This window comes from Bombina bombina, chromosome 1 (genome assembly GCF_027579735.1).
Source record: "Bombina bombina isolate aBomBom1 chromosome 1, aBomBom1.pri, whole genome shotgun sequence".
Classification (NCBI taxonomy): Eukaryota; Metazoa; Chordata; class Amphibia; order Anura; family Bombinatoridae; genus Bombina; species Bombina bombina.
In genome coordinates, this window is record NC_069499.1 from 442,064,692 (window position 1) to 442,081,425 (window position 16,734).

The window sequence follows — 16,734 nt, forward strand, 5'->3', positions numbered from 1 at the left end:
TGACAACTGTTAATTTGAACTGTGCTCAAATGATCAAGTTTACTTTCGAGTGCAATTTAAGTTGCACCCAAACATTTGCAAAAACCCGATACCCGATATCGATTGTGCTCCACTCGTAATCTGGCCTAAAATGTTTCTTTCATGATTCAGATGGGGAGACATTTAAAACAAATCCAATTTACTTCTTTTATCAATTTTTATTCATTATCTTGGTATTTTTGGTTAATGGAGCAGCAATGCACTACTGATGAGAAGCCAATGAACAGAGGCATATGTGTACAGCCACAAATCAGCAGCTAGCTCCTAGCTACAGAGCCTACCTAGGTATGCTTTTCAACAAAGGATACCAAGAGAACTAAGCACATTAGATACATTTAGATTAGTACATTGGACTTGTTGTTTAAAATGATTAAATGATTATCTAAATATTAATTTATTGTTGCAAGTTAGTTATGTGCAAACATAATAGGCACAGCAGTGATCTCCAATACTGAATGAATTATTGGTAATGTTATAAATTGCTTTGGCCACATCATTTTTTGGTTCCATTAAAATCCTTTCAAGTACTTACTATAAACTCCTGCAATATCACTTTTCTTATAGCTTTTGATTTATTTTCCATGTGTTTAGGTTTAGTTCTTATATTATTTTTAATTTAAACTGGAGCTCTTCATGTTGATTAGAAAGGCTTAGAAAGTGATTAACAAAATACCCAAGTTGCTTGAATAGAAAGAATGAATCTAGATGAACAAGATTGCATAATAACCTTTTCCAATACAAACATGACTACATTAAAATGCAACTTATTGCTTGTTACTTGTTTTAAAACCAATTTTGAAATAATCAAGGTGTGGTTCTGGCATAAATAACCTGTTTAATCTGTTTGATATTGTCAATGTGTATATATCATTGCAACATTATTGTGATTAAGATTGAGCTAAAGGCGTGTTTAATTGATATAATATATATTGTTGTTTAGTTTAGCAAATTTATATATTGCTATGTTATTAGCCTGTGTTGAGCATTGTGTTTCAAAATTGTATAGCTTGTAGGAGCAAATTATTTTTTCAATCCTGTGTTAATTAATGAAGTTCATGCACAATTTGTCACAAAAAAATGAATACAGACCTTGTGGTCTGAATCTTTATTACCTTTTTAATCTTACCTTGATATAGTAATCGCTAATGTTCCCTTTATACAAACACGTACTATTACATGCTGATTGGAATGTCAGTTTTAAGGATATAGAAAAACCTAATCCCTACACACATCACAAGCACAACCATATACACATATAACACACATATACACACACAAAAAAACCTATACACATACAAATACATACACACACAAATACACACACAGACACATACATACAGCACAAAGACACACACATATACTTACTTATATACACACAGACATACCATAAACACACAAACCTACCTCACACACATATGCTCACAAACACACATATGCTCACAAACACACATACACACAACACATACACAACACGCTTATTCACACACACATGAGGGCCAAACACTGTAGGCTTTATAGCATATATATATATATATATATATATATATATATATATATATATATATATATATATACACACTCACACATATGTCATCTCTATCCCTTTCCTCCTCTGTCACATATTTTTCCTTCAGATTTTATATTTCGGAGCCTCTCTTACTGTTGCTCGCTCAGTATAAAAGTTTATCTACAACTGGTAGTGACCAAGATTTAAATAAACAAATTTTTGCAATGTACAGATAGTAACAAAAATGCTTCCAACAAAAGTTCTGAATGTGTCAGGGGATAGGTACCTATTCTGTACACTAATCATGCACCTGCATTTAAAAACCAAGCAACCAGTAGTAGTTATTTTTCTGTCAGTGTTTGTGTCACGCAAGCGACTGCCAGCACTTTCAGCATGTAGTGTTAGAATACAAATTCACAAGTCACATGCAGCAACAGTAATTACCAGAAGCTAGTATACTTCACCATATTGCCATAAGCCAAATGCTACTATTCAAAATTGAAAAGTGCTAAGGCATATTTTACTATTATGTCCCTTTAACTAGTGAATATGTTCTTTAATGTTAGAATTGTCTATCCAGTCAGCAGATATATTTATATTGTTAATATTTACAGTTGTATATCTTAATGCTCTAGAGATGTTGCACACTTTGGCATCCAGGATACAGTTTCCTAACAGTTGGGATATATTTTATGTATGCAGAACATTCCCTCTTTATTGAATACCCCTATGAATCACTACTGGTAACACCTCTTATCCATTAGTGAACTATATATTTCTTTCAAAATTTCTTGTAGTACTAACAACTTGTCAAATAAATGCACTTCCTCTTGCTGGGGTAGGACAAGGAAGTATTCTGTTGAGCAAAGAAACCTGGCAGGGTGCTAGAACTATTAGGCACGTAAGTACTTTTGTTATAAGCATAAATAATTATATTTACTGTTTGTAGCTGACCTCTTACCTTCAGAACAGCTGTTCAGTTATACTTTTAACCACTGACTGCCAGAGAGAGCTTCAATGCTTTGCTGCATAAAGGTCTGCAGTACTCTGTGGTAGTTAAGGTGTTAATATACCAAAAAAGGAACTTCTTACTGCAATTTAAGGTTCTTAATTTATCATAAATAATTTAGATTTTGTGGTTTACCCACAAGTAAAAATAAATTGGGAGCAGTTTTGTTTGCAAAGAAGCTCAGTGTCATACACTTGCAGATATGTTATTATGTACCAAGTTAATCATTTATACATTAAACATGTTTTAATTGTAACTTTTTTCTCATGTAAACAGAATTGCATTTTTTACATACTGTTTAATGTTTAATCTAAAGCAATAAAGCAGTATTTCCCAAAATGTTAATATCTATCATCTATTAATCTATCTATCTATCTATCTATCTATCTATCTATCTATCTATCTATCTATCTATCTATCTATCTATCTATCTATCTATCATTTATCTAATGGTTTTAAATAATGGCTGTTACATTTATACCAGTGTATGCATAAAACTATATAGTTAGTAATAATTTTTGGTGCTTGCATACATAATATCATGTTTGCTATTAAAGTGTTAAAGGGACAGTCCAGACAATTTTGAAATGTTCAGCAATGCATTTTAATTATGATTATAAGCATTATTTTGCAATACCCTTGTCAGCAAAGACTCAGTTCACACAGTAACAGCATTTGCTAGAAGCATTTCTGCTAATACAAGCGTTTTACAAAAAAATGCTTATTTCTAACTTGAAATGCACTAATGTGGCTGGACTCCCTTTAATTTTATATTTTAATTTGGTATGAGCATTAATTTATCTGGGGTCTTTTTAATGACATTTTCTTTTATATTTATTCAGTTATGAAATCTTCTATAATGGCAAAGTAGACAATGTTTCCATATTTTGAAAATAGCATATATATCCTGGAATTATGAAGTGCCAAAAAAAAAAAAAAAAATAGTTTACAGCAATTTGAAAGGTCATATTAAAGTAGTCTAATTCCAAAGAGACATTTTACAAAATGTAAAAAATTATGAAGAATATGAAAATTAAGTTATTTGACACTAGAATGTCTATTAATCACTATACTTTTAATATATATTTTAATATATTATTAAAATGTTATCTCTACATGCTATTTTCTGGTAACTTACTCCAAAGCTTATTGGTATTTACGTACTATGAACAAGTATTTGGTGATAAATTATACTGGTACCCTATTTTAATATACAGTTACTCTGTAATGAATATGTTGAAACCTAAGATCTTTATAAATAGTACATGATTGAGTTGTTTAATGCCAAGGACCATGATTGTGGCGCCACACTTCCCCTCACAATATTCAAAACATGCAGAGATCTCCTCCATATGATAGAATCAATAAACTTTGTTCTACAAACAAGTTGCTTTATGAAATCAACCAAGTTGGCAATGTAACTTGAAAAATCCATGCTTTCACTGTAAACTGTAAAGTCTGAGGCTCACTTCCAAGGTTTAATACATTGCTAGATCACATGATAAGACAATTACAATGCAATAAATTACTCAGTCAGTTTAACTACTTAGGTGTCTAAGTAGTTAAACTGACTGAGTAACTCTGTCATTAAGATTGACAGAGTGTAGTAATATGCCGGAAGCAGTTGTGTAATACCCTACTACTGTATTATAATCTCAGATTATTAGAGCAATGGCAATCTAATAGGAAGATTGTGGGCCACAGACCAAAGACCACCTTGTTTATGCTGACTTCAGGATCCCTCCGTTTGTTTGCTTTTTATTTAGCGTTGGAAAGTTGTCAAATAAGGAAATTGATGATTTATTGAACTGTGTTTGTTGTACTAGGCAATGGAAAGTTTAGGAACTGCTTTATACATGTTGTGTTTAAATATAAACAGCCTACCAGTATGTAAGGCACAAAATGTTGCTGCAAATAATCATCTTACCAACTTCCATAGGTTACTGAGGGCTAAATGCCAATTTGCCTGCCTGTTGTTAATTGTGAATCTCCCTATCAAAAAATGATCCGCTAACAAGCAGAGCAAAATACTCAATCACCCTTAGTGATTAACTTACACAAGTTATAGATGTTTTGAGGGGCGACACAAAAGGATACTCTGATGTGTTATTTATAACATAACACAATCCCGCCTCAGATGATGGTAAACTAGGGGTAATCCCACAATAACTCCCTCCTTATCACTTGTTATTGTCTAACAGATATAACAACCCCAATTGTAAAAAGTAGATACTGTTATCTATGTAAAATAGGTACCAATTTAACCCTATATACAGGGAGATCCTGTGAATCCAAAGATCCCCTTGATTAGTATAATGCACTAGGGACCACATTTACATGCTAATGTATTATACACATTGTGCCAGGTTACAAGTAGAGCGGTATTTAACGTTACAGCTCGTGCGCTAACTCCACTAGAAGTAAGCTTTTTGTGCACGTCAGGTAACACTTGTATTACAAGTTTAAAATAAATTATTTTTGCACGAGCCCTAACCCGATGCTTGCAAAAAACCGAACTTAGGATATTGCGCACACTTTTCTGTATTACAATTGCATATTCTCTAGTACACTAACTAGACATGAACATATGAATATTTCACATTCCAATGTTCTACACATAGTTTAAATGAGGATGAGTAGAGCGCTGGAACTGTAAATATTCCAAACTCCTCACATAATGAAAAGATCCTTCAGTCTTTTCGAATCTTTAAGTTACTGTCAATTGGAATGGAGTGAGGGTGCTAGCTATAGCTGAAGGAATAATAAAAAAAGGTTGTGTTTTAAAAGTGTGCTTTAAAAATGAGTAAAGGATGTATTTGAATTTTTGGATTTTTTAGTGAAGTGTATATGGATATTTTATCAAACATTATTCATGAACCATGTAAAGTGCAAAGTGCTTTAAAAATTGCTGTATGTGAATCCTCTTATTTAACAAAATTAAAATAAATTTGTGCCGAAAATAAGTGTCCTATATAGTGCAATGAGTTTGTTCAAGTTGCAGAATACATATATAAATTTAAGTTATATAACAACTGTTAATATAGTTGGTGCCCTGTGTAAAAAAAATATAAAAAAAAATTATCAAATAAAAAACAATATTTGTGAATAGATTGTAAAATCCAATTAGTGTATAGTGATGTCGCGAACCTAAAATTTTGCGTTCGCGAACAACGAACGCGAACTTCCGCAAAAGTACACGAACGGGCGAACCGGGCGAACCGCCATTGACTTCAATAGGCAGGCGAATTTTAAAACCCACAGGGACTCTTTCTGGCCACAAAAGTGATGGAAAAGTTGTTTCAAGGACTGTGGCATGCCGAAGGGGGATCCATGGCAAAACTCCCATGGAAAATTACATAGTTGATGCCGAGTCTGTTTTTAATCCATAAAGGGCATAAATCACCTAAAATCCCTAAATTGTTTGGAATAACGTGCTTTAAAACATCAGGTATGATGTTGTATCGTTCAGGTAGTGTAAGGGTTACGCCCGCTTCACAGTGACAGACCAAACTCCCCTTTTAACGCACCGCAAACAACCGCAAACAGTCCATTTGCACAACCGCAAACTCCCCATTTGCACAAGGTTGGATACCAAGCTAGCCATGTCCCGTTCCTTGTCCTCACTGATGTCACTGCAGGTGCAATCACTTCCTGGGGTAACAGAAAATGCTCCACCCACAAGATGCTCCTATTATATTACTGCACTGAGGATGCTGCCTGTATCTGTGTGTCCTGCTCCCTGGCCGGAAAGCACAGGGGACACCAGGTCGAGCTGCTGAATGAGGCTTCGGAGAAGAAGAAAAAGAAACTGAGAAATGTTCTGCAGAAACTGACCAACAAGAGAGAGGAGACTGAGAAAAGAGTCCAGAGTCTGCAGAAGCACAGGAGAGGGGTGCAAGAGAAAGCAGCTGGTGTAACAGAGAGACTCACTGCCCTGATTAGGGACATCAGGAAACAGCTGGAAGACCTAGAGAAGCGAATCCTGAGTGAGATCGACTGGCAGCAGGAGCAGGTTTTACTCACAATCTCTGATCTGATCTAGCAGCTGGGAAAAAGAGAATGACGAGCTAACCAAGAAGATTTGTCACATTGAGGAGCTGTGCAACATGACTGACCCATTAACTGTCCTACAAGAACAGGAATCACACAGAGATGAGATGCTTGGTCGGTCCTCCTACTTCCAAGTTCCAATTTGGGGCACTGCGCGTGCAATCTAATGTGCCACCAGATAGGAGTGGTGTGTTAACTAGTACTATTCTTATCAGTTTAATCCCTGTTACGTGCCCTATCAGGGTACGTCTATATGGCATCGATATTGGGAACCCGGAGATGATTTTAGGAACCGGGAGATGGAAAAAGATGCTTGGTCGGTCCGGCCACGAGATAGATAGATACATAGATTAGATAGATAGATCAATAGATGCAATAGATACATTTGATGATAGATACCATAGATAGATAGATTTGATAGATAAATAGATAGATTTGATTGATAGATAATTTCCCAGACAGAGAATTACAAGACGGGCGTCTGGGACCCATGGTAAGGTTCCCAGAGGTAGTTGCGGCGCCCGAGGCTCTGATTAGAACAGAGCACTCTGTGTATCTGCCCTCGGCCGAAATCGGAACATTCTTTAGCTTTCTGTCTGTCGGCCAAATGTCCGTCTGCCAAATGTCCGTTTGCCAAATGTCCTTCTGCATTTTGTCAGAGCACCGCGTGCAATCTACTGTGCCACCAGATAGGAGTGGTGTGTTAACTAGTACTATTCTTATCAGTTTAATCCCTGTTACGTGCCCTATCAGGGGACGTCTATATGGCATCGATATTGGGAACCCGGAGATGATTTTAGGAACCGGGAGATGGAAAAAGATGCTTGGTCGGTCCGGCCACGAGATAGATAGATACATAGATTAGATAGATAGATCAATAGATGCAATAGATACATTTGATGATAGATACCATAGATAGATAGATTTGATAGATAAATAGATAGATTTGATTGATAGATAATTTCCCAGACAGAGAATTACAAGACGGGCGTCTGGGACCCATGGTAAGGTTCCCAGAGGTAGTTGCGGCGCCCGAGGCTCTGATTAGAACAGAGCACTCTGTGTATCTGCCCTCGGCCGAAATCGGAACATTCTTTAGCTTTCTGTCTGTCGGCCAAATGTCCGTCTGCCAAATGTCCGTTTGCCAAATGTCCTTCTGCATTTTGTCAGAGCACCGCGTGCAATCTACTGTGCCACCAGATAGGAGTGGTGTGTTAACTAGTACTATTCTTATCAGTTTAATCCCTGTTACGTCCCCTATCAGGGGACGTGTATATGGCATGGATTTTAGGAACCGGGAGATGGAAAAAGATGCTTGGACACCCAGTACAGGTCGTTCTCCTTCAGCCTTTTTATACAAGGGTCCCTGACCCTTAACAGGCATGACAGCATGAAAGACCCCATATGCCATTACTTCCTTTTGCACAATCGAGTACAGGTATGGCATCGATTTTAGGAACCCGGAGATAATTTTTAGGAACTGGGAGATGGAAAAAGATGCTTGGACACCCAGTACAGGTCGTTATCCTTCAGCCTTTTTATCCGAGGGTCCCCGACCCTCAACAGGCCAGACAGTTTGAAAGACCCCATATGCCATGACTTCCTTTTGCACAATCGAGTACAGGTATGGCATCGATTTTAGGAACCCGGAGATAATTTTAGGAACCGGGAGATGGAAAAAGATGCTTGGACACCCAGTACAGGTTGTTCTCCTTCAGCCTTTTTATACGAGGGTCGCCGACCCTCAACAGGCACGACAGCATGAAAGACCCCATATGCCATTACTTCCTTTTGCACAATCGAGTACAGGTATGGCATCGATTTTAGGAACCCGGAGATAATTTTTAGGAACCGGGAGATGGAATAAGATGTTTGGACACCCAGTACAGGTCGTTATCCTTCAGCCTTTTTATACGAGGGTCCCCGACCCTCAACAGGCCAGACAGTTTGAAAGACCCTATATGCCATGACTTCCTTTTGCACAATCGAGTACAGGTATGGTATCGATTTTAGGAACCCGGAGATAATTTAAGGAACGGGGAGATGGAAAAAGATGCTTGGACACCCAGTACAGGTCGTTCTCCTTCAGCCTTTTTATACGAGGGTCCCCGACCCTCAACAGGAACAACAGCATGAAAGACCCCATATGCCATTACTTCATTTTGCACAATCGAGTACAGGTATGGCATCGATTTTAGGAACCCAGAGATAATTTTTAGGAACCGGGAGATGGAAAAAGATGCTTGGACACCCAGTACAGGTCATTCTCCTTCAGCCTTTTTATACGAGGGTCCCCGACCCTCAACAGGCCAGACAGTTTGAAAGACCCCATATGCCATGACTTCCTTTTGCACAATCGAGTACAGGTATGGCATCGATTTTAGGAACCCGGAGATAATTTTAGGAACCGGGAGATGGAAAAAGATGCTTGGACACCCAGTACAGGTCATTCTCCTTCAGCCTTTTTATACGAGGGTCCCCGACCCTCAACAGGCACAACAGCATGAAAGACCCCATATGCCATTACTTCATTTTGCACAATCGAGTACAGGTATGACATCGATTTTAGGAACCCAGAGATAATTTTTAGGAACCGGGAGATGGAAAAAGATGCTTGGACACCCAGTACAGGTCGTTCTCCTTCAGCCTTTTTATACGAGGGTCCCCAACCCTCAACAGGCACAACAGCATGAAAGACCCCATATGCCATGACTTCCTTTTGCACAATCGAGTACAGGTATGGCATTGATTTTAGGAACCCGGAGATAATTTTTAGGAACAGGGAGATGGAAAAAGATGCTTGGACACCCAGCACAGGTCGTTCTCCTTCAGCCTTTTTATACAAGGGTCCCCGACCCTCAACAGGCCAGACAGTTTGAAAGACCCCATATGCCATGACTTCCTTTTGCACATTCGAGTACAGGTATGGCATCAATTTTAGGAACCCGGAGATGATTTTAGGAACCGAGAGATGGAAAAAGATGCTTGGTCGGTCCGGCCACGATATAGAAAGATAGATACATAGATTAGATAGCTAGATCAATAGATGCAATCGATACATTTGATGATAGATACGATAGATAGATTTGATAGATAAATAGATAGATTTGATAGATAGATAATTTCCCAGACAGAGAATTACAAGACGTGCGGTCTGTGACCCATGGTAAGGTTCCCAGAGGCAGTTGCGGTGCCCGAGGCTCTGATTAGAACAGAGCACTCTGGAACGTATCTGCCCTCGGCCAAAATCAGAACATTCTTTAGCTTTCTGTCTGTCAGCCAAATGTCCATCTGCCAAATGTCCGTCTGCCAAATGTCCGTTTGCCAAATGTCCTTCTGCATTTTGTTAGAGCACCCCGTGCAATCTACTGTGCCAACAGATATGAGTGGTCTGTCAAGTAGTACTATTCTTATCAGTTGATACCTGTTACGTCCCCTATCAGGGTACGTGTATATGGCATGGATTTTAGGAACCTGGAGATGGAAAAAGATGCTTGGTCGGTCCGGCCACGAGATAGATAGATTTGATAGATAGATAGATAAATAGATAAGATAGATAGATCAATAGATGCAATAGATACATTTGATAGATACAATAGATAGATAGATTTGATAGATAAATAGATAGATTTGATAGATAGATAGATAATTTCCCAGACAGAGAATTTTACAAGACGTGCGGCCTGGGACCCATGGTAAGGTTACTTCCTTTTGCACAATCAAGTACAGGTTGGGGATTGCCTTTTGTGCAAAGAAATTTCGGCCGTGTACCTTCCACTGCGGTGTCCCCTGTCAGGGGACGTGTATATGGCATGGATTTTAGGAACCGGGAGATGGAAAAAGATGCTTGGTCGGTCCTCCTACTTCAAATTTGGGGCACTGCGCGTGCAATCTACTGTGCCACCAGATATGAGTGGTGTGTTAAGTAGTACTATTCTTAGCAGTTTAATCCCTGTTATGTGCCTTTTTTTTGGTTTGGGTTTTCAAGCCACAGTGCAGCACCAGAGGCCGGAAAAATTAGGCATGTACACATGCCTGAAAAATTAGGTATTGTTGCAGCCGCTGCTGTAGCAGCGGCCAGAAAAATTGATGTTTGTTTGACAGTTAGAAAGTGCCCTAAAACATTGCGGCTTGAACCCTACTTGTTGGCAGATAAGTCACGCAAGTCATCCGGCATTCGAAGATAAAATACAGCAGCATGTGGACCATTTTAGCCCAAGGTAGCTCATCTCATCAGGCCTTTTCTACTCGAATGTATCGCCCAATGTCAGTCCCTTCGGGATCCATCCCTCATTCATTTTAATAAAGGTGAGGTAATCAAGACTTTTTTGACCTAGGCGACTTCTCTTCTCAGTGACAATACCTCCTGCTGCACTGAAGGTCCTTTCTGACAGGACACTTGAAGCGGGGCAGGCCAGAAGTTCGATTGCAAATTGGCATAGCTCAGGCCACAGGTCAAGCCTGCACACCCAGTAGTCAAGGGGTTCATTGCTCCTCAGAGTGTCGAGATCTGCAGTTAATGCGAGGCAGTCTGCTACCTGTCGGTTGAGTCGTTCTCTGAGGCTGGATCCCGAAGGGCTGTGGCAATGCATAGGAGTTAAAAAGGTCTGCATGTCCTCCATCAATAACACGTCTGGAAAGCGTCCTGTCCTTCCCGGCGTGCTCGTGGGAGGAGGAGTATTACTTTCACCTCTTCCCCTGTTAGATTCCTGTTGTGCTGTGACATCACCCCTATATACGCTGTGTAAAGCATACTTTTTAATTTATTTTTGAACTGCTCCATCCTTTCCGACTTGCAGGAAATCGGTAACATTTCAGTCACTTTATGCTTATACCGGGGGTCTAGTAGTGTGGACACCCAGTACAGTTCGTTCTCCTTCAGCTTTTTTATACGAGTGTCCCTCAACAGGCACGACAGCATGAAAGACCCCATTTGCACAAGGTTCGATGCTGAGCTACTCATGTCCCATTCCTCGTCCTCACTGATCTCACTGAAGGTATCTTCTTCCCCCCAGCCACGTACAACACCACGGGTAAGAGATAGGTGACAACAAGCACCCTGGGATGCCTGTTGTGCTTGGTCTTCCTCCTCCTCCTCCTCAAAGCCACATTCCTCCTCTGACTCCTCTTCCTCACAATCCTCTTCCTGCGTTGCCACTGGTCCAGCAAGTGATGCTGATAAGGCTGTTTCTGGTGGTGATGGTGACCACAACTCTTCCTCTTCCTCTTCACGCTCATCTACGGCCTGATCCAGCACTCTTCGCAGGGCATGCTCCAGGAAGAAAACAAATGGTATGATGTCACTGATAGTGCCTTCAGTGCGACGGACTAGGTTTGTCACCTCCTCAAAAGGACGCATGAGCCTACAGGCATTGCGCATGAGCGTCCAGTAACGTGGCAAAAAAATTCCCAGCTCCGCAGAGGCTGTCATAGCACCCTGGTCATACAAATACTCGTTAACGGCTTTTTCTTGTTGGAGCAGGCGGTCGAACATTAGGAGTGTTGAATTCCAACGTGTTGGGCTGTCGCAAATCAAGCGCCTCACTGGCAGGTTGTTTCGCTGCTGGATATCTGACAAGTGCGCCATGGCCATGTAGGAACGCCTGAAATGGCCACACACATTCCTGGCCTGCTTCAGGACGTCCTGTAAGCCTGGGTACTTATGCACAAAGCATTGTACAATCAGATTACACACATGTGCCATGCACAGCACATGTGTCAACTTGCCCAATTTCAATGCCGCCACCAAGTTACTTCGTTGTTAGAAACCACTTTGCCGATCTCCAGTTGGTGCGGAGTCAGTTACTGATCCACCTGTTCGTTCAGTGTGGACAGGAGTGCTGCTGCGGTGTGACTCTCTGCTTTCAGGCAAGTCAACCCCAAGATGGCGTGATACTGCCGTATCCGGGATGTGGAATAGTACCTGGGGAGCTGGGGGGGTGCCGTTGATGTGGAGCAAGATGCAGCAGCAGAAGAGGACTCAGCCGAGGATGAGGTTATGGATGAGGATGGAGTAGGAGGAGTAGAGGAGGTGGCAGCAGGCCTGCCTGCAAGTCATGGCGGTGTCACCAACTCCTCTGCAGAGCCATGCATTCCATGCTTGGCAGCCGTAAGCAGGTTTACCCAATGCGCAGTGTAGGTGATATACCTTCCCTGACCATGCTTTGCAGACCAGCTATCAGTGGTCAGATGGACCCTTGCCCCAACACTGTGTGCCAGACATGCCATTACTTCCTTTCGCACAATCGAGTACAGGTTGGGGATTGCCTTTTGTGCAAAGAAATTTCGCCCGGGTACCTTCCACTGCGGTGTCCCAATAGCTACAAATTTTTTGAACGCCTCAGACTCCACCAGCTTGTATGATAAAAGCTGGCGGGCTAAGAGTTCAGTCAAGCCAGCTGTCAGACGCCGGGCAAGGGGGTGACTTGGTGACATTGGCTTCTTACGCTCAAACATGTCCTTGACAGACACCTGACTGTGGGCAGATGAGCAGGAACTGCTCCGGAAGAGAGACGGATTGGCGGATGGTTGAGAGGGGGCAATGTGGCTGAAGATGCTGGACCAGGAGGAGGATGACGGCTTTGAGTTTGTGTGCTGCTTGTCCTCATGTGTTCATCCCATAGGCGTTTGTGATGTGAGATCATGTGCCTTCACAAAGCAGTTGTACCTAGGTGGGTGTTGGACTTCCCATGACTCAGTTTCTTTTGGCACAGGTTGCAAATGGCATTGCTGTTGTCAGAGGCAGACACATAAAAAAAATGCCACACTGCTGAGCTCTGCGATGACGGCATTCTGGTGGTGGCAACAGCATGTGTTGATTGGCGTGCTGTCTGGCTGACCCCGGGTGCCGATGCATGCTGTCTGACTGTGCCACTAGCTCCTTGCAACGACCTCCCCCTGCTTCCAACTTGTCTCCTCCTCCTGCTCCTCTCTGTCTCCCCATCTGAACTTTACCCCTGTTCTTCTTCTCTTCTACCGGGCGCCCACGTGACATCCACGGGCGCATCGTCATCATCAACCCCTTCACTTGTATCTGACAACTCAACAACGGAAGCAACGGCGGGTACAACATCATCATCATCATCATCACACCGTGTGTCGTCCATGTCTGTAATGCTGCCTGACTGAGACATATCACAGTTATCTACATCCTCTGTCAATGATGGTTGCGCATCACTCATTTCTTCACACTGAGGTGTACATAACTCCTCTGACAGATCAAGTGAGGCAGCTATGGTGCTAGTGTCGGTGGTGGCGGCAGGCGGGCGAGTGGTAAGTTGAGAGCTGCCCGAAGCTAAGCTGGAGGAGGATGGTGCGTCAAGGTTACGAGCGAAAGCTGTAGAAGATTGGGTGTCCTGTGTTATAAAGTCAACTATTTCATCAGAACTTTTCGTGTTCATGGTACGTGGCCTAACACTGGGCATTATTCTATGGCCAAAGGGAATCACAGCACCACGACCACGATGGCCCCTGTGGGTTGGCCTGCCTCTGCCTGTCATTTTTTTTTTCAATTAGTGCTTCTATGCGTGCAAGCTACTGTGAGTGGGCACAGTATACGCTGTGAGCCTGACACAAAAAAGCAGACTGATGTTTCACAGTCAAAATAGTTTTTTTATTTTTAAAATGTACACTTACACTACTATTAAACAAGATAATGTGAGTGGTGGCACTGGACAAGTGGGCACAGTATACGCTGTGAGCCTGACACAAAAAAGCAGACTTATGTTTCACAGTCAAAATAGTTTTTTTATTTTTAAAATGTACACTTACACTACTATTAAACAAGACAATGTGAGTGGTGGCATTGGACAAGTGGGCACAGTATACGCTGTGAGCCTGACACAAAAAAGCAGACTTATGTTTCACAGTCAAAATAGTTTTTTTATTTTTAAAATGTACACTTACACTACTATTAAACAAGATAATGTGAGTGGTGGCACTGGACAAGTGGGCACAGTATACGCTGTGAGCCTGACACAAAAAAGCAGACTTATGTTTCACAGTCAAAATAGTTTTTTTATTTTTAAAATGTACACTTACACTACTATTAAACAAGATAATATGAGTGGTGGTACTGGGCAAGTGGGCACAGTATACGCTGTGAGCCTGACACAAAAAAGCAGACTGATGTTTCACAGTCAAAATAGTTTTTTTTTATTTTTAAAATGTACACTTACACTACTCTTAAACAAGATAATATGAGTGGTGGCACTGGACAAGTGGGCACAGTATACGCTGTGAGCCTGACACAAAAAAGCAGACTGATGTTTCACAGTCAAAATAGTTTTTTTTATTTTTAAAATGTACACTTACACTACTATTACACAAGAAAATATGAGTGGTGGCACTGGGCAAGTGGGCACAGTATACACTGTGAGCCTGACACAAAAAAGCAGACTGATGTTTCACAGTCAAAATAGTTTTTTTATTTTTAAAATGTACACTTACACTACTATTAAACAAAATAATATGAGTGGTGGCACTGGACAAGTGGGCACAGTATACGCTGTGAGCCTGACACAAAGAAGCAGACTGATGTTTCACAGTCAAAATATTTTTTTATTTTTAAATGTACACTTACACTACTATTAAACAAGATAATATCAGTGGTGGCACTGGGCAAATGGGCACAGTATACGCTGTGAGCCTGACACAAAAAAGCAGGCTGATGTTTCACAGTCAAAATAGTTTTTTTATTTTTAAAATGTACACTTACACTACTATTAAACAAGATAATATGAGTGGTGGCACTGGACAAGTGGGCACGGTATACGCTGTGAGCCTGACACAAAAAAGCAGACTGATGTTTCACAGTCAAAATAGTTTTTTTTATTTTTAAAATGTACACTTACACTACTATTACACAAGATAATATGAGTGGTGGCACTGGGCAAGTTGGCACAGTATACGCTGTGAGCCTGACACACACGCTGGCAGTGGCAGGCTGGCCTGGCAACTGCAATTAGATTACACTAGCTGACTGATGTAAAAAAAAAAAAAAAAATTTACACTACTGTTACACCAGATATGACTGGTGGTGGCACTGAGAAAGAAGGCACAGTATATGCTGTGAGCCTGACACACAGGCTGGCAGTGGCAGGCTGGCCTGGCAACTGAAATTAGATTACACTAGCAGACTGATATAAAAGTTTTTTTTTTTAAATTTACACTACTGTTACACCAGATATGACTGGTGGTGGCACTGAGCAAGTAGGCACCGTATATGCTGTGAGCCTGACACACAGGCTGGCAGTGCCAGGCTGGCTTGGCAACTGAAATTAGATTACACTAGCAAACTGATGTAAAAGTTTTTGTTTTTTTTAAATGTACACTAATGTTACACCAGATATGAGTGGTGGCACTGAGCAAGTAGGCACAGTATATGCTGTGAGCCTGACACACAGGCTGGCAGTGGCAGACTGGCCTGGCAACTGAAATTAGATTACACTAGCAGACTGATGTAAAAGTTTTTTGTTTTTTTTAAATTTACACTAATGTTACACCAGATATGAGTGGTGGCACTGAGCAAGTAGGCACAGTATATGCTGTGAGCCTGACACACAGGCTGACAGTGGCAGGCAGGCAACTGCTATTAGATTACACTAGCAGACTGATGTAAAAGTTTTTTTTAAAAATTTACACTAATGTTACACCAGATATGAGGGATGGCACTGAGCAAGTAGGCACAGTATATGCTGTGAGCCTGACACACAGGCTGGCAGTGGCAGGCTGGCCTGGCTACTGAAATTAGATTACACTAGCAGACTGATGTAAAAGTTTTTTTTTTTAAATTTACACTAATGTTACACCAGATATGAGTGGTGGCACTGAGCAAGTAGGCACAGTATATGCTGTGAGCCTGACATACAGGCTGGCAGTGGCAGGCAGGCAACTGCTATTAGATTACAAAGAAAAGAAAAAAAATGACTGATGTAGCCCTAAAAAGGGCTTTTTGGGGTGCTGTCCTTACAGCAGAGATCAGATGAGTCCTTCAGGACTGTAGTGGACACTGAGTACACTAGCCTAGCTATTGATTTCCCTATTAAATTAGCAGCAGCTACACTGTCCCTCCTCTCACTAGCAATGCAGCTTCCGAATAAATCTAAAATGGCTGCTGTCCATGAGGTGT

General features: G+C 41.0%; 1 protein-coding gene across 1 annotated transcript in view; it reads left to right on the forward strand.

Annotated features, from left to right (window-relative positions):
• Positions 1-2,370: 2,370 nt before the first annotated feature.
• DHRS9 (dehydrogenase/reductase 9) overlaps positions 2,371-16,734 on the forward strand; it is a 107,762-nt gene continuing 93,398 nt past the window's right edge. The window contains exon 1 of the mRNA XM_053690055.1: positions 2,371-2,447. The gene's annotated coding sequence lies outside the window, so the exon portion shown is untranslated. The remainder of the gene's footprint in view (positions 2,448-16,734) is intronic.